This window comes from Macaca nemestrina, chromosome 4, assembly GCF_043159975.1.
Source record: "Macaca nemestrina isolate mMacNem1 chromosome 4, mMacNem.hap1, whole genome shotgun sequence".
Classification (NCBI taxonomy): Eukaryota; Metazoa; Chordata; class Mammalia; order Primates; family Cercopithecidae; genus Macaca; species Macaca nemestrina.
In genome coordinates, this window is record NC_092128.1 from 60,040,154 (window position 1) to 60,065,782 (window position 25,629).

The 25,629-nt window shown below is 34.6% G+C and overlaps 1 protein-coding gene and 1 long non-coding RNA gene across 17 annotated transcripts in view; one reads left to right on the plus strand and one right to left on the minus strand.

The window, feature by feature from the left end:
* LOC105475388 (uncharacterized) overlaps positions 1–25,629 on the minus strand; it is a 79,247-nt gene that overhangs the window by 33,303 nt on the left and 20,315 nt on the right. For 9 of the 10 annotated variants that reach the window (XR_011622086.1, XR_011622087.1, XR_003016548.2 and 6 more), the window contains 2 exons: positions 24,689–24,834; positions 15,564–15,710 (listed from right to left, as the gene is read on the minus strand). This is a non-coding gene — a long non-coding RNA (uncharacterized lncRNA). Of the gene's footprint in view, positions 1–11,384; positions 11,595–15,563; positions 15,711–24,688; positions 24,835–25,629 lie in introns of those variants that run through there. The other variant, XR_003016547.2, reaches the window with a different exon arrangement.
* The window catches only part of LOC105475387 (CD36 molecule (CD36 blood group)), a 79,475-nt gene that overhangs the window by 16,928 nt on the left and 36,918 nt on the right, over positions 1–25,629 (plus strand). For 2 of the 7 annotated variants that reach the window (XM_071094743.1, XM_071094744.1), the window contains exon 1: positions 22,247–22,484. The exons of 3 other annotated variants lie outside the window; for them this stretch is intronic. The gene's annotated coding sequence lies outside the window, so the exon portion shown is untranslated. Of the gene's footprint in view, positions 1–7,782; positions 7,892–16,355; positions 16,520–20,519; positions 20,723–22,246; positions 22,485–25,629 lie in introns of those variants that run through there. 2 more of the 7 variants (XM_011730591.3, XM_011730590.2) reach the window with 2 other exon arrangements.

Here is a 25,629-nt window from a genome sequence, read left to right on the forward strand (position 1 = left end):
TACTTTCTATTTTATTGCGAACTGTTATTTACACCATCTCGGGTTTCTCATGTTCTCAGGCCTGAATATAAGTATTTGATTTTTCTTACCCCTAACATTCACAGTAAGATGATATGCATTTATCCATAGTAAGAGGCATTGAATATATTAAAAGTCTTTGTAATGTTTACATAACAAAAGAGCAAAGAAATTCATAACTGCCATAAATACTTCCTAATATTTTAAGCTTGAATAGTTTTAGATTTAAAAATCATTAAAATGCTTTCAAACTTATATATAGACCTTTAACTTTGCATTCATTATTTTCAAAGTAAACTCGGATATGTTTATATAAGTCAGCTCTAAAGTTACCAAATAATAAAGATGGTTATAAAATACATCCAGTAAGTTCTTCACTTTATAGCATTATGTACAGTTTTTGTGCTCTGAAGCAGAATTTTTAGTCTCTATTAGTGCTTCTTCATATAAGTCAACATAGAACTTTTAGCAGTTTAAAACTAATTGCTTTTGAATTGGAAGATGAAAATTACACCTTTTCCCTAATAATGCCTGAACATAGCAGATGCTCAATTAATTTGAAATGACTTACTTATTTTGAAGTAACCACGATATCTTTTTTATGTTTTCATTCTCGAAGTCCCTGGCCTCTGGTAAAAATTCCAAATCTTTCTATGGATGGGGAAATATCCTCTGCTTTTATCCCTCCTCTGCATTGACCAATAGATGGTAACTGATCTCTGATTCTTGTTTGAGAAAGAGACTGGAATATCATTTTCTTTATGGAGCTTGCCATCTCTCCTAAAACCTTCTCGCTTTGTAGATTGTGCTATAAACTTTCCATGATAGTACCTATTGTGCTAGTTTATAATTTTCTGACTTTCAGTGTAAGCTTATTACCATTAAGCTAGGGTGTTATTGATTTTATTTATTTTTAAATTCTCTGGACCCAGAAATATCTGGTTTCAAGAATAATTACTTTATTAAAATAAATGACTATGTGAATAAATGTTTTAACTGAAATCTGTATATGGAAATAACAAAAATAATTTTAAAACGTCAAAGTTGCATAGACAAATGCATCTGTTGAGAGATTTATGTTGACAAAAGGCAAGGATTTAGACATGAACCAGAAAATGCCTGTCCTTTACCATGCATTCTGCCTTAGTCTGTTTTATGTTCCTATAAGGAAATACCTGTGGCTGGGTAATTTTTAAAGAAACGAGGTTTATTTGTAACTCATGGTTCTGCAGGCTGTACAAGAAACATGGCACCAGCATCTGCTTCTGATAGCAGCTTCAGGAAGCTTCCACCCATGACAGCAGGGAAAGGAGAGCAGACATTACATGCAGAGAGAGGGAAGGAAGGTGCCAGACTCTTTTTAACAATCGGATCCCATGGGAACTATTTAATAATAGAGTAAGGACTCATTCATTACCAGGAGGACATCACCAAGCCATTCATGAGGGATCCATTCCCATGACCCAGAGACCTCCCATTTGGCCACACCTCTGACATTGGGGATCAAATTCCAACAAGGGTTCAGAGGGGACAGCTATTCAAACTATATCATATCCTTATGTTTTCCTACTAATCTTTGATATCACCAGCCAACTGGATGCCTAACCTCAAGGTCACCTACTGCATACTACGGGCATACCTCATTTTGTTGTGCTTTGCAGTTATTACTATTTTACAAATTGAAGGTTTATGGAAACCTGGCTTTGAGCAAGTCTATTGGTGTCATTTTTTTCATCTGTGTGAGCTCAGTTCATGTCTCTGTGTCACATTTTGGTCATTTCTGCAGTATTTCAAACTTTTTTGATATTATATCTGTTATGGTGATTTGTCATCAGTAATTTTTTATGTTACTATTGTTTTGGGACACCACAAACTGTACCATGGAAGACAGCAAACATAATATTGTATGTGTTCTGACTGCTACACTGTTCCCCTTTCTCATTACCTCTCCTGGAGCCACCCTAGTCCCTGAGACATGACCAGATTGAAACTAGGTCAATTTATAACCCTACAATGGCCTGTAATGTTCAAGTGAAAGGAAGTGTCACACATCTCTTACTTTAAATAAAAAACTAGAAATAATTAAACTTAGTGAGGAAGGCATATTGAAAGCTAAGATAGGCTGAAAACTAGGCCTCTGACACCAAACAGTTAGCTAAGTTGCGAATGCAAAGAAAAAGTTCTTGAAGGAAATTAAAAGTGCTACCCCAGTGAACACACAAGTGGTAAGAAAGTGAAACTGCCTTATTGCTGATATAGAGAAAGTTTGAGTGGTCTGGATGGATTAAACCACCTACAATATTCCTGTAAGACAGAGCCCAATCGAGAGGAAGGTCTTTACTCACTTTCATTCTATGAAAGTAAAAGAGGTGAGGAAGCTGCAGAAGAAAAGTGTGAAGCTCACAGAGGTTGGTTCATGAGGTTTAAGGAAAGAAGCTATCTCCATAACATAAAAGTGCAAGATAAAACATCAAGTGAAGAAGCTGCAGCAAGTTATCTGGAAGATCTGGCTAAGATCATTAGTGAAGGTGGCTACACTAAACAACAGATTTTCAATGTAGACAAAACAGCCTTCCATTGGAAAAAGGTGCCATTTAGGACTTCCATAGCTGGAGAGGAGAAGTCAATGCCTGGTTTCAAACCTTCAAAGGACAGGCTAACTCTCCAGTTAGGGGCTAATGTAGCTGGTGACTTTAAGTTGAAATCAATGCTTACAACCATTATAAAAATCTTAGGGCCCTTCAGAATGATTCTAAGTCTACTCTGCTTGAGCTCTATTAATGGAACAACAAAGGCTGGATGCTGGCACATCTGTTTATAGCATAGTTTACTGAATAATTTGAGCCCACTGTAGAGACCTACTGCTCAGAATAAAATGATTTATTTCAAAATACAACTGATGATTAACAATGCAGCTGGTCATCTGAGAGCTTTGATGGGTATGTCCAATGAGATTAATGTTGTTTTCATGCCTGCTAACACAAGATCTGTTTTGTAGCCCAGAGATCAGAGTCATTTGACTTTCAAGACTTATTACTTAAGAACTAGGAGGCTGGCAGTCACTTGAGGTCAGGAGTTTAAGACTAGCCTGGCCAACATTATGAAACTCTGTCTCTACTAAAAACACAAAAATTAGCTGGGCATGGTGGTACACACCTGTAGTCCCAGCTACTCAAGAGGCTGAGGCAGGAGAATTGCTTGAACTCAGATGGCAGAGGTTGCAGTAAGCCAATTTTGCACCACTGCACTCCAGCCTGGGTGATAGAGTGAGACTCTGTCTCAAAACAGAAAAAAAAAAAAACAACTATAATTTCCATGGATAGTAATTCATATGATGGATCTGGACAAAGTAAATTGAAAACCAACTGAAAGTAATTCACCATTCCAGATGCCATTGATAGTATTTGTGATTCATAGGAAAGGTTGAAATATCATCGTCAATAGGAGTTTGGAAGAAGTTGATTGCAACCATCATGGATGACTGAGGGTTACAAGACTTCAGAGAAGGAAACAACTATAGATGTGGTGAAAATAGCAAGAAAACTAGAATTAGAAGTGAAGCCTGAAGATGTAACTGCATTGGTGGAATCTCATGATAAAACTTCAGTGAAGGAGAAGTTGCTTTTTTAATTGAGTAAAGAAAATGTTTTGTTTTGGGTTTTGTTTTTTGTTTTGTTTTGTTTTGTTTTTAAGATGAAATCTCCGGTGAAGATGCTATGAACACTGTTGACATGATGTGTAGGGAAAAACTCTCTAAACCATGTTTTTCCTCTGCCTCATGCCACAGCAATCATCACAAAAGTGTGGGGGTTTTCCACACACACCAAGCAGCGAACACCAGTTGGATGTCCTCCAACTCAGTTCCGGTACTACCTACATGGAAATATTTACATCCTACAGGTTGGCAGCTTCGTCCCCAAGACTGCCCCCTTCTTTCAACACTAGTCACAAGTCCAAGCCTCCAGGAATACCAACCAGCTTCGAACTGGGGTTCTCATTACCCTCTCTTTGGGTTTGATTAATTTGCTTGAAGCAGCTCACAGAAGTCAGGGAAACATTTATGTTTACCGGTTTATTATAAAGGATACAAATGAAGAGATGGATGGGGCAAGGTATGGGGGAAGGTGTGTGGAGCTTACAAATGAAGAGATGGATCGGGCAAGGTATGGGGGAAGGTATGCGGAGCTTCCATGCCCTTCCTGGCATGCCACCTCCTAGGAACCTTCAAGCATTTAGCTATTCAGAAGTTCACCAAACCCAGTCCTCTTGAGTTTTTATGGAAGCTTCCTGACTTCAGCATTCCTTCCCCCAGGATATAGAGTGAGACCCTCTCTGGGGAGTCTTGAGACTAACAATCAGAAGGGAGGGGAAAGATTAGTGTCCTGCCTTGGGGCAAGTGAAAGGAGGGCTGGAGGGAGATTCTGCTTTCTGAGGCCTGATATACTTGATAACAAAAAGTCTGTAACTAGGGCTATGGGAATTACGAACCACAAAAGGTGGACAAAAACCAATATATATCATAACACCACACATGACAACAAAGAATATAGAATATTACATAAAGTTGGTTGATGAAGCAGTGGCAGGGTTTGAGAGAATTGTTCCAGTTTTAAAAGAAGTTCTACTTTGGGTATAATGCTATCAAAACAGCATCGCATGCTATAGGAAAGTCAAATGATTTTTCCAAGTGATGCGGCAAACTTGAATGTCTCATTTTAAGAAATTGCCACAGCAACCCTGACCTTCAGCACCCGCCACCTGGATCAGTCAGTAGCCATCAATATCCAGGCAAGATTCTCTACCAGCAAAAAGATTATTATAATTGTTAGCATTTTTTTTTTAGCAATAGGTATTTTAAAATTAAAGGATGTACATTTTTTTAATGGTATGGCACACTTAATAGACTACAGTATAGGGTAACCATACTTTTTTATGCAGTGGGAAACAAAATTTGTGTGACTCAAGTTTATTGTGATATTCACTTTATTACAGCAGTCTGAAACCAAACTTCCAATATCTACAGAGGATGCCCATATTCTGGGCATGTTTACATTGATCTAATTTTCCTAAAATTTTCTTGTGTTATCTCATCTGTAAACATGTGACTAGCAATAATTTATAGAATGCTTTGGGACAAATAGTACATGGAAGCCTTTAACATGATAGCTGACTCATGCTAATAGCTGAATAAATATTTGTCCCCTTCCGTATCCTTTGATAGAATTTTTCAAGTTGTCTCACATGTGAGGGAAGAAATAAATTAATGTATTAGAACAAAAATAAGGTATTATGTTTCATAATTTAAATAATTTAAAGGTCATTTTAAAAAATCCAAAGAACACTAGAGAATCAAAATAATTTTAAAAATTAACTTAATACTAGTAACAGGGCACTAGTAACAGTGTATGGAAATGAAAAAGAGGTATACATTATTCCGGTTATCCAGGAGCTTAATATTAAGTTAACTAGTGAGAGTGGCAAGAGACAGCCAAATGCCTAGGCAGATAGCGGCAGGTCCCCGCTGAAATCCCACCTCCAGCTGAAGACAGTTTAAAGTCTGAAAGCCACACTACAAGTTAAATCCTCAGACTAGATTGAGAACTTTTCTTCCTGTTTGGCGTGCTTTCCTCTGATTGATCCCCACCCTTCACCTATTTTACAAATACCTTCCCTTTCCAAATTGGTTTTTCCTACACTGTCATGCCCACCTTTGAGTGGTGTCTTTGCTTTAATCTTTTTCACAATCAGCACACACTCCCCATTTGGAGTCCATAAAAGGCCCCAGACCCAGTCACATGGGGGACTTTCCCACCTTCAGGTAGGGGGACCACCCTTGCATCTCCTCTCTGCTGAAACCTGTTACATCACTCAATAAAATTATTCTCTGTCCTCCTCACCATCCAATATTCACCATATCCTCATTCTTCTTGGGCATGAGATAAGAGCTCAGGAAATGATGAATGCTGGTATAAGCTGAGACACGCCAGTGTGGCCAAGAAAGGCCCAGGTGGGGCATGGCTGGCAGAGGGTCCCCAGCTTGCAAAGTGACCAAGAAGAAAAATCCTACATCACTAGCATTGCTGAAGGAGAACAAAGAAGAAGAATGGCATACACCAAAAATTAAAGCAATTACTGTATCAAACATTACAGCAGAACTTGGAGAAAGATGTTAAAAAGAGATAACAAGTGGAAATAGAAAAAGGAGTGAAACAAAGCAATATTCTAGTTACATTTTTTAAAATAATCATTAGGATGATTAGAACAAGTGTTTGTAACTCTGGGGGTCTCTGAACCCTCATTTGTTAAATGATCAGGACTAGATATCTAGATATCTGCGGTGAGAAAATAAGAAAGGAAAGACAAGAAATGTATTCTACACAGAAGTAGGGGAAAGTTCCTTAAACTGTGAGTCACAGCTATTTATATCTGAACAAATGTGCATTTCCTATTAGTGCTGGAGACTTTGTGGTCTTCTACCCATGCATTTACATAAAGAATTGTCCTCTGTGTATAAGCTGCATCTCTAGAATGTGAACTCCTTGAAACTACCTAGCAACGCTTAATTACCTAGGCCAATTTAGACAGACAGCACTATTGAGTTGTCTTGGTAAATACTGGTAACTTCAAAAACCAAGAATGCTCTAAAATCTATAGCTAGACAACAGGCAATCTCTGACCTAAACTTTAGACAACAGTCCTTGGTAGTTTTTTTTTTACACTGTTAGTAAAAGTAGAGACTTAACTAGTAATATTCTAGCCAGTTCATAAATCATTAATTTCTCTATTGAAAATCTCACTGTTAGTATTTATTATGCCAATCTTCTGTTCTAAAGAGATAAAAATTAACTAAATTTTGGACTTCTATTAAAGGCTAAGGACCAGCTCTAGACTGAATGTTCTCAACCAGGGTAACTGTCCACTTCATGAAAGTAGACTAAAAGTACCAAACTCTCACATATACACAATAATATGTATCAAAGTATTTGAAGTACCTTATAGAGATCCTCACAGTAAGGGTCATGTTTTCTTCCACTTTGTGGCAGAGTTCTGAGCACACAGTGACCATGTGATAAATATTAATTCAGTATGTGAGTGTATGAGGATGTATGTTATCAGTATTCTCAGAGAATGACTGCCTTAAGTGTTCTGGGAAAAAGCCAGATTTCTGGTCTCATTTAGCATACACTGTAATTAATACTTATTTTGGGGGTGCATTTATTTTTGTTTGATTTGTGTTGCATATATAACATTGTACCCATCAAATATTGCTTAATTCTTTCATATTGCAAAAAAACAGCTATTATAAGCCTGAACTTGTTAGTCTTGCAGGGCCCTGCCCAAGGTTGCCCTCATCCCCAACTTTCCACAAACTGGAATATTCACTGATGCTTTGTTTCTTCTCCCAGACCAGTATACATGTTGTTATGTGGTTCCTAGGAGGACTGTAAAGTCCTCTAACAAAGACACAGGATGGAATGAATCAAGGGAATTGCTATGAGAAAGAAGGAATATCCCTGGAGAGGGGACTGCTTCTGTGTGCTTTTAGACGTCACAGAATAATTGTTTCTTTTTTTAAAGGAAAGAACCAGGGTGAAGAGCGCTGATTTTCAAAGTTGGAGAGGTTAACAAACACTGGTTGCAGGATTTACTTTGGTTTAGGAATACCACTGTCTCACAGGAGTGTCAATCAAAATTCCACAGCCATTCTTGGACACTAGGAGGTGGGACTGACTGATATACAGCAGTGATTTGACCCAGCACTTGGGGCAAACACAACCAGAGTCTTCGGTGTTAATTCCCTGGTCTTCCCAACTAGCATTTTGAAAGTGCATTAACATTTCTGGCCTTGCGCTCTTTCGTCGGACTTCTAACGGTAATTATGGCTGTGTAATCACAGTACAGTTACTTAATCTAAATATGTAAGATTTCACACTTTGCAATACTTAAAATTTCCTACTTTGTTCTGACTTTTTCTTTGTTCTTGTCCAGTTTAATAGATATTTGCATTTCTCTCTCTTCTATCAGGGAGTAGAATTTATGGTATTGTAGGCATTTAGGCAGCCTGTTTCTAACTTTTAGATAAGAAGTTGTATCTAAAAGAAAGTAAAGGGAGTGGGTCAAATGACTTTTACTATGAGTTCTCAGTAATTATTATGTTAACAAGTGGTAAGAGGGCATTCAAAAATATTTGAAATAATGTAAGCGCTTCAACACACATATGCTTATATGCATACAACAGTGGAGGACTATCTTAATAGGGCAAATTCGTGTGCAGCTATCTTTTACCCTTAGGAATACATATATGCTGCCAGGCATGGTAATCACAGCACTTTGAGGCCAGGAGTTTCAGACCAACCTGGAAAACCTGGCAAAATCCTGTCTCCTGTCTCTACCAAAAATACAATAATACAATACTAGGATAGACTTCCTAGTCTATCCTAGGAAGACTGTTAAGTTATAAATAGTCATTTTTTAGCCAAAGATGTATTATAATGAATATGATTATAAAAATTTAGATTATCTTATATTGTAAGACAGAGCGGTTGACCTCTCAATGTTGGAGCAAGCAGAATCCTCCCCCGCTTTTGATGTTTAACAGTGACAAGGAGAGGTCACAAGCAGTCTCTGCTGCTGGCATTCCTGGCATGGTTACAGTAGTCAACAGTGACTACTGTGACTTGTTCGAGAGGTGACTTTGAACATTTATTTTACTTTCAGGTTAGAGAATTTAGTCCTTGGATTGGATTGGCTTGGGCTAGTGAATCTTGGATACAACAGCCAATAGGATATATGAAGTAGTGTTTTAAAAAATTAACCATTAAAGACAGTTTTCAATTTGCAAACCATTTCTAACATGTTTTCCATGGTAAGAATTAGCTACACAGAATGATACTGTGAAATATAGAAAAATGGGGAGTACTGGAACTAGCTAAAATTTGACAGATTACAGGTGTAATTGTTTTGCTGGTCACACATGATTATTTCTACTGGTTACATTTTATTTGGACTTGTATTGTGATACATTGTTCTATAGAAACAAATTGTATGCCTTAACTTTGTTGTGATTATCTAAAACAGTTGGAAACTGAGTCTGATGTATTGAAAGAGAGTACAAGACATCATGGTTTGCCGCAGTGGGCATTGTGTGAAGATAAGGGACTGAAGACGGTGTTTATAGACAGACAAAGGAAATGCTACTGCATGCTCATTCAAAAAATCATAACCTTGCTTGTACTTCAGATCTATGTAATTCTATTTGTCATCTGGATGGCTAGTATTGTGACTCAAGTATTCAGTGTTATAGACAAGCTGCGATTAAATATTTCAACAGAAGACCTCAAGGAATTACTGATTTACAATTACCCATATTACCTATGCTACAATAATTAGAAACAAAGAAATTGAAGTGATGTACTATACAGTAATGCTACTAAACAGATATGTGTTTATATTAAAAGGCAAGGAATTTATGAAGGCTAGTATTTTGTAAATGACTGTCTCTAAATAGTTGGATGATATATCGCATTTTGTTCATTGATTCAACAAATATTTGTCTGCCCAATACACACCAGGCACTGACCATTTTCTGTAACTAATTTCATCCACTTAGCACTGTGAATAATCCAATAATTCCCCAGGACAAATATTATTATTCAATAAATTAAATGAGTATCAATACAGAGGGGTATTTCATGGAGATCACTGCTCTCTTGGGTAATCAGGGGATCTGCTATTGAGTTTGGTACCACAAATTTTTATATTTTTCCTTAAGGGATGATGAAAGATCAGTGGACTCCTAACTATCTGCAGTCTGTGGAGTCTCAGGTTGCTTAGAAACTCAGTGACTATGGGCTTGCTATGGCAACCCAATTTATCAGTGACTGCAAAACTAACTTAGCTGGCATTGTGGCAAATCTCCATATTTTGCTGGTAAGAATATTCAGATAAGTTCTTCTATCATACTAGTATTTATATTATTTACACTATTTAGCTAAATATTTATCAAATTTTGAAAATAATAAATTATGATTTATAATGGTCTAGAACTACATGAAAATGAAGCTTAAATTCTGAATGTATTTTTAGATTTCAAATTTATACTGTCTGCCGGTTACCAGGCCGTTGCCTTAGCTTAAATCTACAGTATGTGATTTGTAATTTGTACTATATTAAGAGCACTAGAAAATAAAACTAGTACAGTCTATTATCTATGTGCCAATAAAAATGCTTTGCAAATTTAACTTTAATACTTCAATTAATAGATAAATTTATGTATATATAGTATAATTTAATAATTTTGTTTTACATTACAAACTCTTTATTCATATATAAGTGTAAGAGATTTTACAGTATTACGTATTTTTAAAATCTTATGTCTTAAATAATATACCATGTAATCTGATACACAAATGTATTAGAAAACCAATTTACTTAAAAAGCACATTTTTGCAATCATGGGAAAGACATTAGGGAACATATTCTCATCCTTTGTTTGAGTATTTGTTCCCTGTAGTACATTTACAACAATTTTGCCCGTTCTGATTTTAGTCATGCTTTTAGATTTTAATAACAGGTTCTATTGTTTTACTCTCTATATAAACTACAGTCTTCTCTGTACCTCTTCATATGTAAGTATTGCATTCATCTTATCTCCCTATTGATTCCAACTTTTGTTTTTATTCACAGTCAATAGCAGTAGAGCCAGGATTCCCTCCTGAGACAGACTATTACAAGGTTCTATTTTCTGTCCTTTACTCCTGGGTTTTGACATTTATGCATTTTGTTTTGATATTTAAGACTTCATCATATTAAAGGTTCTCTTGAGATTGAAAGAATCAGTCTGACTCGGGTTTTTACAGGAGAGAATGCTACATTTGATTATATTTTAAATTTTTCTTTATATTTTATCTATTGCCATGTAATTCTGCAAATGATGAAATTATTTTTGAATCCTGTAGTACATCAGTACAACTAGGCTATGCCCCGGTGGATGATATGTCTCATCTCACAGATGGCAACAGGTACAAAGACAGAACTTAGATTATTTTATTGGAATTAATTCTCATTGGAACAGAAAACCCAATTCCCAGGGGTCCTTGTTTAAGCCTCCAGTTAGCACATCATATTGAACTCCTCCCTTAACAGAGGGGCTTTTTTTAAATTGAACTACAGACCCACTACTCTCTAACAGAATAAGTGAGCAGTCCAGAACACTCAACAACCCAAAGGAACCAAACTCTTATCAAGGGATCATGTGTGTTAGCCTTTAAGGAGATAGTAGTTTGGCATGTAAAAAAATTCGGTGGTAGAGTACAAATATTCAGAAGACTTGGAAAGGATTTTCAACAGGCAAAAGCAAAACAATACAACTATTTAATGGTACACATTTGATGTTTAATCATGTTTTTTGGTGTGACTGAATTATTTTAATAAATTTTGCAAAACTTTAATCAATATGTCTGTTTCTGCCAATGGATACAAAAACACAACTGGTACATTGCATCATTTAAAATATTTGGGAAAAGCTCATTGTGTAGAAGTACGTCATTCATTCTTGTATTATAGTTTATAAATACCTGTGAAAGGGAAGAATTAAAGCCCTTCATAAGAATATTTTCTAATGTGAAATAATCTATTTACCTGTTTACTACATTGAGATTTTTGCTTGGAAAAGAGTACATCTGTTCTTTATTCCATTACATGCGTGGTGTCTATTACACATAAAAAATGCACATCTAGAAAATCATCAGTGCATTTAAACTTGATCAGATACTAGGATAAATAAAAGTACCTCTTCTCCTACAAAGGTATTTAACATATACATGCATGCCTTTTAAAAATCTATGCTGTGATACCTAGAGTTATAGTTTATTCAGAATCAATTAAAAAAACATTTGAGCACCTATTATGTATCAGGCACTATTTAAAACTCTGGGATATTATGCTAAACACTACCAGCATGATCCGTGGTAATATGTTATAGGGAGTTTCATTGTGACCTACTCTCTTGCTACTTATGAATGAACAAATGATGAACTGAGCTATTTTGGAATCCTTTGTATAAGTGGAACACTAAAATATTCTAAAGCTGTATAAATGAGTAAAATATAGTCACATGGTATGTTATATGTGCTTCATGTTATATTAATATCTATATTTGTTACATAGAGTGTAGAAAACCATGTTGCAGAAACATCTTTTTTCTCCTCCTTTAAGAGACCTACTGGTTAAGCCATGTTTCTTGACTGCACTTATGAGCTAGAAGTTTAAGTGTTTTAGTTTATTAAAAATACCTGTAATCTAATGCCTATGTTTTAAATAGAATCACAAGGTATCAGTTTGGGTGTTTTCAACCTGCGAACCCCAAATACCTGGGACAGATCCCAGTTAATTTAGAAAGTTTATTTTGCCAAGGTTGAGGACACACGCCCATGACACAGCCTGAGGAGGTCCTGACGACATGTGCCGACAGTGGTCAGAGCACAGTTTGGTTTTATGCATTTCAGGGAGACCTGAGACATCAATCAACATATGTAAGATGAACACTGGTTCAGTCTGGAAAGGTGGGACAACACAATGCAAACACAGGAGAACTCAAAGTGGAGAGGGGGTCCCAGGTCATAGGTAGATAAGAGACAAATGGTTGCACTCTTTTGAGTTTCCGATTAGCTTCTCCAAAGAAGGCAATCAGCTATGCTTTTATCTCGGTGAGCAGAGGAGTGACTTTGAATAGAATGCAAGGCAGGTTTGCCCTAAGCAGTTCCTAGATTGACTTTTCCTTTTAGCTTAGTGATTTTGGGGTCCCAAGATTTATTTTCCTTTCACAAACCTAAATTAGCTGAATCAATAGGAGGACAGGTTTGCCCACATATTAAATAGTACCTTGACATTTTTAGAGGCAATACCACATTAATAGCTCCACATCAACATATGGAGAAACTTTTGAATCCTTCCCCCTGAACTTAGAGTTAGAGGGCATCTCTGGAAACTAGCCAGCCAAGACTTTCTGGAACGCCTTGAGGAAGGTACTCCTCACTACACAAGATGAATTATAGATCTGGAGTTGTGAAGTCTTGAAATGTTGCTTTCTTTTCTCTGGAAAATGCTTAAGCATATTGAATTAGCCCTTAGAGGTTATAATTCAGTTAACTGAGATGGCTGAATTTTGTCAGATTTATTCATTGTGCTTCATGTGTACAAATAGAAGGAAATCCCTCAACATACACCTTAACACTCATGTATTGGATTATTCTAAAATAGACATTGCCTATTAGTTAAATTTTATTCACCTAGGATGGGATGAAGATTGTCTGGAGACTGATATATTCAATAGCAGCCTTTTTTTTTTTTTTTTTTTTTTTGATATCATGAAAAGAAGTTTTCTAGGTAATTAATTTGCATCAAAGACTTAAAAAGAAAATCACTGCTATATTTCTTTTATTTTTCCCCTAACCTAGATGACATGGCAGATAAGCAAGGGAAAAATTAGTAAATAGCACAAATTTCATCTTCATTTTTTGAATTTTAATAGTTTGAAAAGTCAAAATATTTAATACTTAAGGTGCTAAATGTGAGGTTAGGAGACTAAGTGGCAGAATAACGTTTAGTTTCGGAAATATTTTTTGATGATATTTGAAGACCCCTTATTGTGTGTCAAACTGTCATTGGGGTGATATGACCATCAAAACAAGGATCTGTTAAGTGGATAAAATGAGCACATTCATAAAAGGAGAAGAGCTAATGAACTTACTGTTTCTTCTAATTTAGAGATATTTGTGTTTTTCTTTGTGGAATTGTATGAAGTTGATTTGGAGACAGTTACAAATTTACATACCTAAAACCAGGGACCATTTTGAAAGAAAATTAAGATAAAAATGAGATATCAAATAGCCAAAAATCAACCAGAACAGACAAATGTAGGATAATCAAAGAAGAAAAAATTAAGAGAAAAGTCTATACTGAAAGCTTATTATACAAACCAATCTTGGGATGTACTTTTCTATAGCATAGGAAATACTTGATGCTTTTAATGTGGGATTCCAGAAATGGTGTGGTTTCCATGTTTTTATGGATTTATTTCACCTCAAATTTTTGTTCACTGCAGGCTCCTTTCTTCCTGCCTATTGTGATTACCCAATTTTCCCAGAGGGGTTGTTGAAAATGAGAGGAAAACAGGCCTAGCAATTATCTTGGATCATGTCCAGAAAATGTTTTTAGTCCTTGGAATACATGGAGGATGCCACTCCAAGCCTTGTAAATGCAGCTTGGGAAAATAAATATGCTTAGCGTATTCACTCTGAACACGAAAGCACAGTGTGGTTAACAAAAGGAGTATTGCAGAGTATGCCAAAACATAGGAAACAGAAACATTTCAATTCAGATTTCTTATCTTTACCCATGAACTGGGGCCCTGTAGAACAGGACAGTTTGCATACCAACATACCACAGCTGAAAGACCTCGGGCTCCAAAAGCCAACAAAACATCATGTCCAAGAAGTCTCCGAGGATCTAAGTACAAAATGAGCAGTGCAAAAGTAGCAGGGCTAGTGGTGTCTTTTGAGAGTGACATTCTGCAGCAATTAAGATTCCATACCTAATACTGTTTACTTAATTCACAACCCCAGAATACAAAAGAAAAGTGACATTCAGAATCTGAAATGGGATGATCACAGTATACATGTTTTGAGTCCTTCCTTGTTTGCTGGAGAACAATAAAGAGGAGAGACACTGTCATAAAGACAGGGCTCATAACTAAACCTACCTAGGAAAGTTAGAAGGATGAAAAGTTTCTTTCTGCATAACCACGAGATGAAGTATTTTATCAAATCCATTGTAATTGCTCCATAATGTGAAGCAAACTTTAAATGCTGCTACTTAAGTGTCAGGGCTAAAATGAAGTTTAAGGGGTAAGTCAGACCTCTCTATTATTCAAAATTTAAATGTGGAAATTCCAAAGGGAAGGCTTTACTCTACTGCTGATAAGTTTGCAATGTTTTTTTTTTTTTTTTTTAAATTCAAGAAGATAACCAGCTATCACAAAGACACATACAGGACGGTTGAAGGATTTCAATGTTTTAGGATGATTCTGAATTTCTAAGATATTTGTCTCATGTATTATGATAGTCTGCCACTTTTCATTGTCTGAATTCTAATATTTTCTAGAATATACTCATGTAAACATGATATAAAACAAAGTGATTTAAATAATTCATAACATTTCCAGAAAAAACATTTCTGGAAGTTTTATATATATTTTACATATATACATAAATGATATATATTAACAATGTACAAAACACACATATATGTATTTTTTTTACAAAGTAATATATAAGGCTTTGTTAAAACCAAAAATGCATTTAGTGTAAGATGTTCCCACTGTTAATTCTATAGATGCTTAGAAATCTTAAGAATATGTGTCAAGTTACTAGAACAGATTCATTTGAGAAGTAGCACTCCAAACTAAACTTGTTGGTCTCTTAGAACTCAGAAAACTGAAGCTTGTCCAAGAGCAAAACCTTCCCTTAAGGTTTCTGAGAACCAACCTGGAAAATGATGTTATGGTTTCACTATAGGAGTTGATAGATTGTTTTACATTCCTTTGAAACTATTAGCAGAAGCTGCTGTGCCACTCAACTGCGCGGTTTGTGCCAAATAATTCTGTGAAGTCTCAGGGCAGAATGATCACTTCTCTATTTAAAAAAAAAAAAAAAAAACAAGAAAGGCATCAGAGATGTATTATTTCCTGTGTTTTTTTAAAGTTATTTCTGTATGCTTCTTAGAAACTTCACCCCACAAGCTTTAAGAAAAAATGTAATCAGGCATGCTTCTGTGTCCCTGGAAAACATTTGTGTGTGTGTACACATGCATGTCTGTATATGCATTTCAGTCTTTTAGGAAGCTAATGCCCAAGCTTATTTATTTTATTTTATTTTTAAGACTCCACTTTAGGGACTACCTTTTTAGTCCAGGGCTATCATAATATTTCTCAGAACTAAAATTTGTGGTACCCTTAATTACAATGAATTTTTTTATCCTTCTGCCTGGTAAAATTCCAAATTAATTAATAGCTATTTTTTTTTTCCTCAACATTTAAACAATGTGGTACTCATCAACTAAATGCTTGTTTTGCCTATGAATTAACTGATTTTTTTTCCTGCTATTTCATCACACCATGTTTTGAGACCTAGTTATTCTTTTACCTAAATGTTTCTGTTTTTCCTCTAATAATTTCCTATCTACTGTACGAACACAATTTACCTAACTATGCTGACTTTGACATTTCCTTATGTTTCTTACCATCATTTAAATGTTGACTAATTTTTTTTCCTACTTAGAGAATTGTTTTTGCAAACTGTTCAAGTAAGAATTAGGTCTGCCAACATTTTCAGATGGCCTGTAAAATTTGCATATTGATTTGGCCATGCCCACATGAGAACTATCTACATTTACAGAAGTGCTCTCTTTAATGTTACAAGCATGACTTCTATTAAACATATAGGTAAGATGATTTTCTATTTTTAATGGAGTGTGTTTGTTTTTATCCTGGCTTTTGATTCATTAGTCTGTGTGGTTTAAGTCTAAACAAAATTATTCTGATATTCAGAATTTCACCTTTAATAATGTTTTTGAATTTTCTTTTAAAGGTGATATTAGAAATCTCCATTTCAGTCTTTCAACATTTCACTGGTATTACATGATGCTCTTGTCTTTTGCAATTTAATATTCAAATTACATAGATTTTTTATTACTGCATGTGAAGTCCTTCCTCAACTTACAAAGCAGTTAGAACATACTAATACTTTAATACTTCTTTAAGTAATGAGCTAGCAACTGAAAATGTTCATATATTACATATATATAAGCATAAGTGTGTACAATGTGCCTAAATGTTTGTATGTATAAATCTCCATGATTAGTATTTCCTAAAGACTAAAGTGATAAATGTTGCCTAGTTTTACATTGGTAGCTAATGTTATGAGATAGTTCGTAGGTCGGTAGAATGAAATTTTATGTTTTATTTAACCTAAAATAATTCTGTTGATTGCCACCGACATATGTTCACAGTTCATTGTTTGTTGTGTCTAGATATTGTTTTGCTCTTAATGTAATAATCAGGTTAAAATTATTCAACTTGTGCAAAGATTTTGAGAAAAATATGTAAAATTAGATTTTGATCAAGGATAAATGTATCCTTTTTTTTTTTCTTTCAAGAAAAGAGTATAAGTCCTTCAGTCAGTCTGTTTGGGTTACAGCCCTTGTTCTGCCAAATAATAGCTGTGTGAACTCAGCTAGTCATCTAAAGAGCCTAGCAAGGAGGCCGAGGCAGGCAGATCACAAGGTCAGGAGATCGAGACCACCCTGGCTAACACAGTGAAAACCATCTCTACTAAAAATACAAAAAATTAGCTGGGCATGGTGGCGGGCACCTGTAGTCCCAGCTACTCGGGATGCTGAGGCAGGAGAATGGCGTGAACCCAGGAAGAGGAGCTTGCAGTGAGCAGAGATGGTGCCACTGCATTCCAGCCTGGGCGACAGTGAGACTCCGTCTCAAAAAAAAAAAAAAAAAAGAGTAGTGAGGGATGATTAGTCAGCAAGGTAATAAATGTGAAATACTTAGCTCCACACATGACAGGTAGTGAGCTTCTATTATGTGTTAACTGTGTTATTGTATGATCATCTTCATAATTTATGAGACTTTGTTCACCCATTCAGTCTAGAATTACAATACAAGTTATACTAAAATGCTTCTTTTCATTTGCTGAACTGTTAAAAAAAAAATCACTTAATTTTCTTTTAAATGGTATCTACTACTATAAGATTTTCTTGTATCTGTATATAACTTTACATTTTAAAGTTTAAATCTACTATCTGATCTTCAGCTTAAAGGTAAGTAGACTTTATAGGTTATCCCATTTAACAAGAAAGGACAACAGGAATACAATGATTTTTATGTCTTGCCTAGTTCACAAATCCTATTGCTAATAAAGGAATCACATGGGTCATGTGATTCCTCTTCCAGAACTCTTGTCATGCATCTGTCATTTGCTTCTCAAATATGTTGCAATATTTGTTACTCAACTTACTGTACTCTTCCTCTTTTATTTCACAAGTGTTACATTCCATGAATCAGCTTATCCAAAAGTACTGTTAAAAGGATTTTTTTTTAACTATACAAATGCTAAATGAAAGCTTATTTATTTATTTATTTATTTATTTATTGTATTCTCAAAGTGGATAAAGGCTTTCAAAGCATAATACAATCCTCAACAGGAAATGACTCAAAGTTTATGGAATAAAAATGTAAACATTTCTGTAAATTACACATACAAACAAAAAAGTAAAAATTGTCAAAATAAAAAAAAAATTTGTCAAATGTCTGAAGACTATTTTCCTACTAATTATTAAGAAAGGGACAAAGCAATTTATGGGAATAAAAAAGGTGAAAAGGATATTGTTACAAATGTTTAAAATAAAAATGGCAGCAGGACATCATGGCTCAAGCCTGTAATCCCAGCACTTTGGGAGGCCGAGGCGGTCGGATCACGAAGTCAGGAGATCAAGACCATCCTGGCTAACACAGTGAAATCCCGTCTCTACTAAAAATACAAAAAAATTAGGTGGGTGTGGTGGCAGGCACCTGTAGTCCCAGCTACTTGGGAGGCTGAGACAGGAGAATGGAGTGAACCCGGGAGGTGGAGCTTGCAGTGAGCCAAGACCTCGCCACTGCACTCCAGCCTGGGTAACAGAGCGAGACTCCATCTCAAATAAATAAATAGATAAATAAATAAATAAATAAATAAATAAATAAATAAATAATAAATAAAATAAAAATGGCTAATATACTTTAGAAAATTATAAAATTACTGAGGGAAGGTTAACACACACTTAACGTGTGTTACTTCTGAGGAATATAATTGGGGATTGATCATTTTATACTTTTCTATAATTTTCAATATTTCTTTCTCTCCATACTTAATACATTTTCTAAAATAAAATTGTGCATAATAGCCAGTGATGGCCATGGCAATTATTTGTTGTTTTTGTTTTTGTTTTGTGAGACAGAGTCTCACTCTATTTGCTTCTCAAATATGTTGCAATATTTGTTATAGTGGTGTATAGTGGTGCAATCTCAGCTCACTGCAACCTCCGCTTCCCAGGTTCAAGTGATTTTCCTGTCTCAGACCCCTGAGTAGTTGGGATTACAGGCATGTGCCAACACACCTGGCTAATTTTTGTATTTTTAGTAGAGAGAAGATTTCACCATGTTAGCAGGCTAGTCTCGAACTCCTGAACTCAAGTGATCCACCCACCTTGGCCTCCCAAAGTGCTGGGATTACAGATGTGAGCCACCAAGCCCAGCAACAATTATTTGTTAAACAAAAACTGTGTCAGGCTCTGTGCTAAATCCTTCATATTATCACTTTTAATCTTTACAGCAATTCTGTGAGGGAGATATTTCTACTATGTTTAAGAGAGGTTAAAGTAGTTAGCAATAAGTCATATACTTAGGAAGTGATGAATTACAAATTCAGACTCAGATTCCATTCATTTTCCTAGCAGATGTTCTTAATCCGAATCAAACCATTGCATATCCATGGTATGAACAAGCAGCATAATAGTTTCTCATTTCCACTCATTCTCACTACTTGTAAACCGTTATTATGGTTATAATAGTCTTGTGTGTGTCTGTTTATTCAACTTATTACCAACTATGGGCTTGTTCTATACTATGGGGGTTCAGTGGTGAATTAAACAGAGAAGCATCCCCCTCCTCAAAAATACAACATTCTAGCAGGTGCAAAGACAGGACAAAAACAAAAGTCAATTGGCAGAATTTCTTTGATGGTGATAAGTGACCTGTGGAAAATAAAGCAGAGAATGGAGAGGGGAGGAGGCTTGTAGGAAGTGGGGGTGATGAAATGGGGAGGGTTGAGTGCCTAGTAATTTTCAGGCTCCTGTCAAGTATTGTACACTTCTCATCTCAGCTCTTATTATTACTCTTTTATTGTTTTCTCTATTCTTTGATTATGAAAATGAGAGCAATGAATATTTTAATTAACTTGATTGTGGCAATCATTTTACAGTGTATACACATGTCAAAATGATTCATACCTCGATAAATCTGGAAAAAGAAGAACAAGCAGTTAACTTCCAATTGCAAGTCAATATAATTAGGACCCGGTAGCCTGAGGATTTAAACTTACATCCTTCCGATTTCTAACCCTATGTGATCTCCCGCAAAAAAAAAAAAAAAAAAAAAGATTTGTGTCTAAACTGACTGAAGTAGATTGAAAATTATATCCTGTCATTCTAATAAGTTAATCTAGTGTTATAGTGGATTTACATAAAGGTATATTCTCACATAAAACACACCCCTTCATAATATAGTGGGTGCACAGTCTTTTAAAAAATGAAAACCCCAACACTCTTTACTCTAAAATAGGTACAGCATTTTATTGTGTTATTGTTTAAGGTATATATTTTTCTCAAATCCACAGTGGCAGATTTGACTCAGCTATGTGCTTTCGGGTCTTGTATGCTAAGCTACTCAGGAACTGTTGTCTATGGGATTGAACACTTAACAGCTGTCTCTGGGAATGTAAATTTGATTCTTTGGACTACTCATGGGACTCTGTGACATTTTCCTCTCCAGTGACAGCAGATTTGAATGGCATTAGGCTACTGATTAAATAATACCCAAGTAAGTTTAATGTCAACTTAGGCATCTATTTTGCATGTATTTTTTTCTGAAATATCTTTCTCTGATTGTGATCATATTTTCATTATACTTTAGTCTTTTGCTATGTTTAAAATATGCTTTTTTAAATTGGTCTTATCTGAACCCTTGTGTTGGTAAGCTCTTTCTGAATTGTCATATTAGAGTGTGAATGCGTAAGAATTAAGATTGAGAAATAAATATATCAAAGTAGCCTAAATACAAAATAGCTATCTACAAAATATTCTTAACCAAAATAATATTCGTCTTTATACTACCATTTTATGTCGTGCCACCAAGAAAAAAGGTCACAGTTATTTAAGGGAATTACCTTCTTAAGTTTCATGAAATCTCTGTGAGTTACTCTTTTCTAACTGAAAGAATACATTATAAAGAGATTGCATACAGTCATTTTTACTTAATCCTAATTAAGTGGTCTGAGACTTGAAAACAAAGTAATAGACTTACAATATTTTTATGACTTCTTATTTTTTAGATAAATGTGTCAGTAAAAAATTCCTCGGGAAAAAAAAAACAATGCTCGAGGAGGAAAGAGTGTTTGGGGTTCTTTTTCAGTTGTGTAGCACTACTTGCAAATGAAAGGATTCATTGTGTGCCTTACATGCCCAGAAAAGACAGCATGAGCATTCTAAGTATAAGGACTGGTTTAAATATGATCTAATGAACTAAATATATTTCTGCCTGTTATTCTTAGGTTGCTTTACTTCTAAGGTTGTTTGAATGCATTTATCCAGCTATCCTATCAAATATATGCCAGGTTAACCCTGCAAAGGTTTTCCTGTATGATTCTGAGAACAGGGTCTTGATAGTGAAGGTTCTTTCCCCAAAGTGCAAGGCTTTCTATTTTGATTCAATATCAACATAATACTTTTTATGAAAGTGATTTAAGTACTTTTTTATATTAAAAGATTATCCTCAATAGTAATTCTACTTAGATATATTTCGGTTGAAGAAATTTAAGTAATTTATTTTTTGTAGGAGGACTGTGCTGTGATCATGAAGTTTTTGCAAAACTAACAGAAATGATAAACAGTTAAGAGTTCCCAGCTAGAACAATAGGCTGTTTCCTTTTTGAAAGTCAGTTTGTCATCCTTGCTGATTGACAGTCTCCAATTGTTTTCAAAATTATTAGTCTCACAGTATTTCAGAATTACACTGTATAAAAAGTACATTAAATTTAAACTTAATGAAATAAGTTTTACAAGCTCAGTCAAGACAGGGAAGTGAGAATATGATTATTCTTCTCAATTTACTCTTTTCACCCCCGGTCTCAGTTCAGCCTCTGAGAATATGTTAGGGAAAGCTCAGCAAGTGAGTTCCCTTTGTTTTTCTGGCCTCTGTCTTAGTTGGATGGAAAATGGCCAAAAAAAAAGAAAAAAAAAAAAAGTAATGCTGAATATCTCAGATATAGGTAATGGGTCTTCACCAGAACATAAAAATAGACCCTTATTAGCCATATCAGTAATGTGCTTTGTGAGGATTTTTTTTTCTTTCAGTTCCTCTGGCAACAAACCACACACTGGGATCTAACATTGTAGAGTGCTTTTTTTTTGCTTTTTTTTTTTTTTTTTGGGGAGGGGGGTGTGGTTGCATATTTAAACTCTCACACATTTATGTAATGAGGACTGCAGTGTATGACTTTTCTGCAGAATACCATTTGATCCTATTAAGAATTGTCCAAATGTTGGAGCATTTGATTGAAAAATCCATCTTAGCCATTTTAAAGGTAAGTTGTATGATTTTTCTTTAAATAAAAAAGATTAAGGGATTTTTCCCATCACTCAGATGATGGGAGATGACACTACTGTAAATACTCCTAAGAAGTTATATAACAAGGACAGGAAAAAAGGTAGTAACTGTTTGCTTAGTCACTAGGCTTTATCTAAAAATCAGGTTTGCATTATTTTCAAGTTATCAATCTTCCTATATTTTATGCTTAAAAAGTATTAAAACCATACCCAATGGCATTTCACATCGTATGTATAAGTTGATATTTGAAGTGATTTACAATCCAATTTGGATTATTATAAAACTTTCATTTTATACTTAGGCTATTTATACATGATGTTTAAATGATGAAGATCATTATAATGCAGACCAATATAATGAGGTTAGATGTTATAAATGACTTACAGCTCTTATGTCAACATGTTCTCTAATATGCAATTGTTAACTACTTATCAGTTTACAGAGTCATTAACTTGTTTAATTTTCAATCTGAACTGCACAACTTTTGGTGTACCTGACTTGCTCTACATGATCAAATGCAATGTGTATTTTGGATATGTGCTTTTTAAGTGCTTTTCTGTAATGAACAAAGATATTGTCATTGCTACTGGGAATAGCAAAGTATATTACTTTTAAATAATCTGAAATTTAATTCAGTGTAGATTAGTAGCATAAAAATAAATCAAAATTAATGTTTATTTCAATTCAGGAAGCTTATTACAAATAGTACTGAATTATTAGATGATGATATCAAGTTGAAGTAAAGTATAAATCAATTTGGAGGAATTAAAGCCTCAAATTAATTATATTAACTAAAATTATAAATAACTATAAATGGCATAAATTCTCTAGAGTACATCCCAGTTTCTGAAATCAAGTAGCATATTGAAACCTGTTTTGTAAAGATTTGCATGTACTTTTTAGTCTTTTTCTGTGTAGTTTTAAGTCAGTAATGTGTGTTGAAGCTAAGAAAACATTGCTTTAAATATTAGTTCACAAGGAAACCAAAATGAAATATTTAAAAATGTTTGTTATACAAAAAGTCCAGTGGTCCTTTGGAGTTTATAAGAAAATAAGAAATAAAGTAGAAATCTTTTAATTTACCAGGCTCATTAGTGAACCATAACAATAAACCAAACAGAGAACCATCAGATAATGGGTTAGCCTGGGAAGAATATTAATTACAATGGCAGGTACTTGCACAGAGTGTACTGAATTTGGAATTCACCTCAGAAGTTATAGTTGCCAACCTATTTTTCTCTTAGGGAATTTTTTTTTAACCTTGTTTACTTCAACACATTTGAATCCTGCATGTGTATGTATTTCCTGTGTGTTTCCTGAAAAGGAAAGTTTAAGATAATTCTGTAACTATCAGATAGTTAATTCTGTAACTATCTTCAGATCTAATCAGGAGATGTTTTTGTTCACTGGCCCAAGATGTGGCTAAAACTTGCAAGTAACATTGTTCTAAACTATTGGCTGTCTTTCCATTTGCATATTTTAATTTCATACATATATGATCACATTTCATTATAATCTGTTTTGCAAATAATCATTTCTACTTTTGTAAAATATACACATTTATTAGATTTTTAAAACGCTTGGCCAATATTAAATGCCGTTTTACTCTTATGGCTTGAAATGACACTTCATAGTAATATTTCAAAATTACAATAACATTTTCTATAATAGAAATATTTATACATTATTTTACTTCATTTCATTTAACACTTGCAGCCTTCTTTGATGTAAATAAACTCATTTTAGAGAAAACTGTATCACAGACAAACTTCAATACTAACACCCAGAACTGAATCTACATTTCTTGGCTTCAAGGCCCAACATTTTTGGCATTACAAACCTTATAGTGTCTGTTTATAGAGGAATTTGGGGTGTGGAAAAAAGACATTAGCATTCTTGTCTAAGGTTCAAAAATTAAGAATGGTTCTACATAATACTCTTTAAGTCAGTATGAACTTAAAAGAATAATTTCAAACCTGTAGTAATCCCTGGTTCATGAGTCTTTAAAAGATGGGACTTGTTCTAGAAGGATCCCAAGTATAATATATAAAGTCGAGTTTATTTATTACATTAATTTTTTAAGACTACCATCAAAACAAGTTTCAAATTGCAATATTTGAGAAGTATATAATTTTATATTACAGATGTCTATCAAGTTTTTTTTCTGTTATACATTTTTACCTTCATATATTCTGATAGGATGGAAATGGACATGAGATAACTTCAGTAAGATAAGGTATAGGAGATTTCCTAGTCCAGTTACTTGAAAATTATTTGTGGAGCCCATGGGTTCTTTGGAGATGACTCAGAGCCCGAGTGAAGTGTACCTGGAAAAGGGAAGAGGCACAGTTTCTGCTCCTTTCTTTTACCAAATAGCTCTTCTTTGAACCATCTTTGTATATTGGTATTGTGCATAAAATTTACCTTGAAAGGAGAATTCTGTCTCTAAACACAATTTTATAAAGAGTGACCTAATGACCTTATGTTGATGAAACATAATTACAGTTAAGTGATTGTTTTACACCCATTTCTACTACCTTGAATTTGAATCTACACTTTTACTCATGTCTAGGGAACTGTGTCTTTATAAATATACATAGTCATGATAAGAATCTGAATAAAGTTTAATTTTAAAAACTAACTTCTATACTTACGTAAACTGTTGAATGAATTCCCCCAAGTCCTACAAAAACTAGATTTTATGGACAGACACTGTATTTTTTAGGTAAGGAACTCTCTGTATCAAGAGAATGGAAAACAGAAGAGTGTGGTCTGGTTTTCTATCCTAAGAAAAAGTGGGAGGAAGGCTTATAGATAGAAAAAAAGAAAATTTTAGCTATCTACTGATCAGTAAGAAAACGTCATTTAGGTCTGACAATTATCTATGGTATAAGTACCCTGGAAATGTAAAACTTTTCAGATTTCATAGTTTACATCCCAGCAGATGTTACTTCAGGGCCATGCCTTTTCTGGGTGGAGTTTCCCAGGGAACACAGCTTTATAAACACAAGGGATTAATTATAGATGCTCCGGAGACTTGCTCTAATATTCTGAACTATTTACTGAAGAGGTTTCTTATATCTCAGCCTAATGCGGGCTTTGCAAAATACAGAGACTTTACA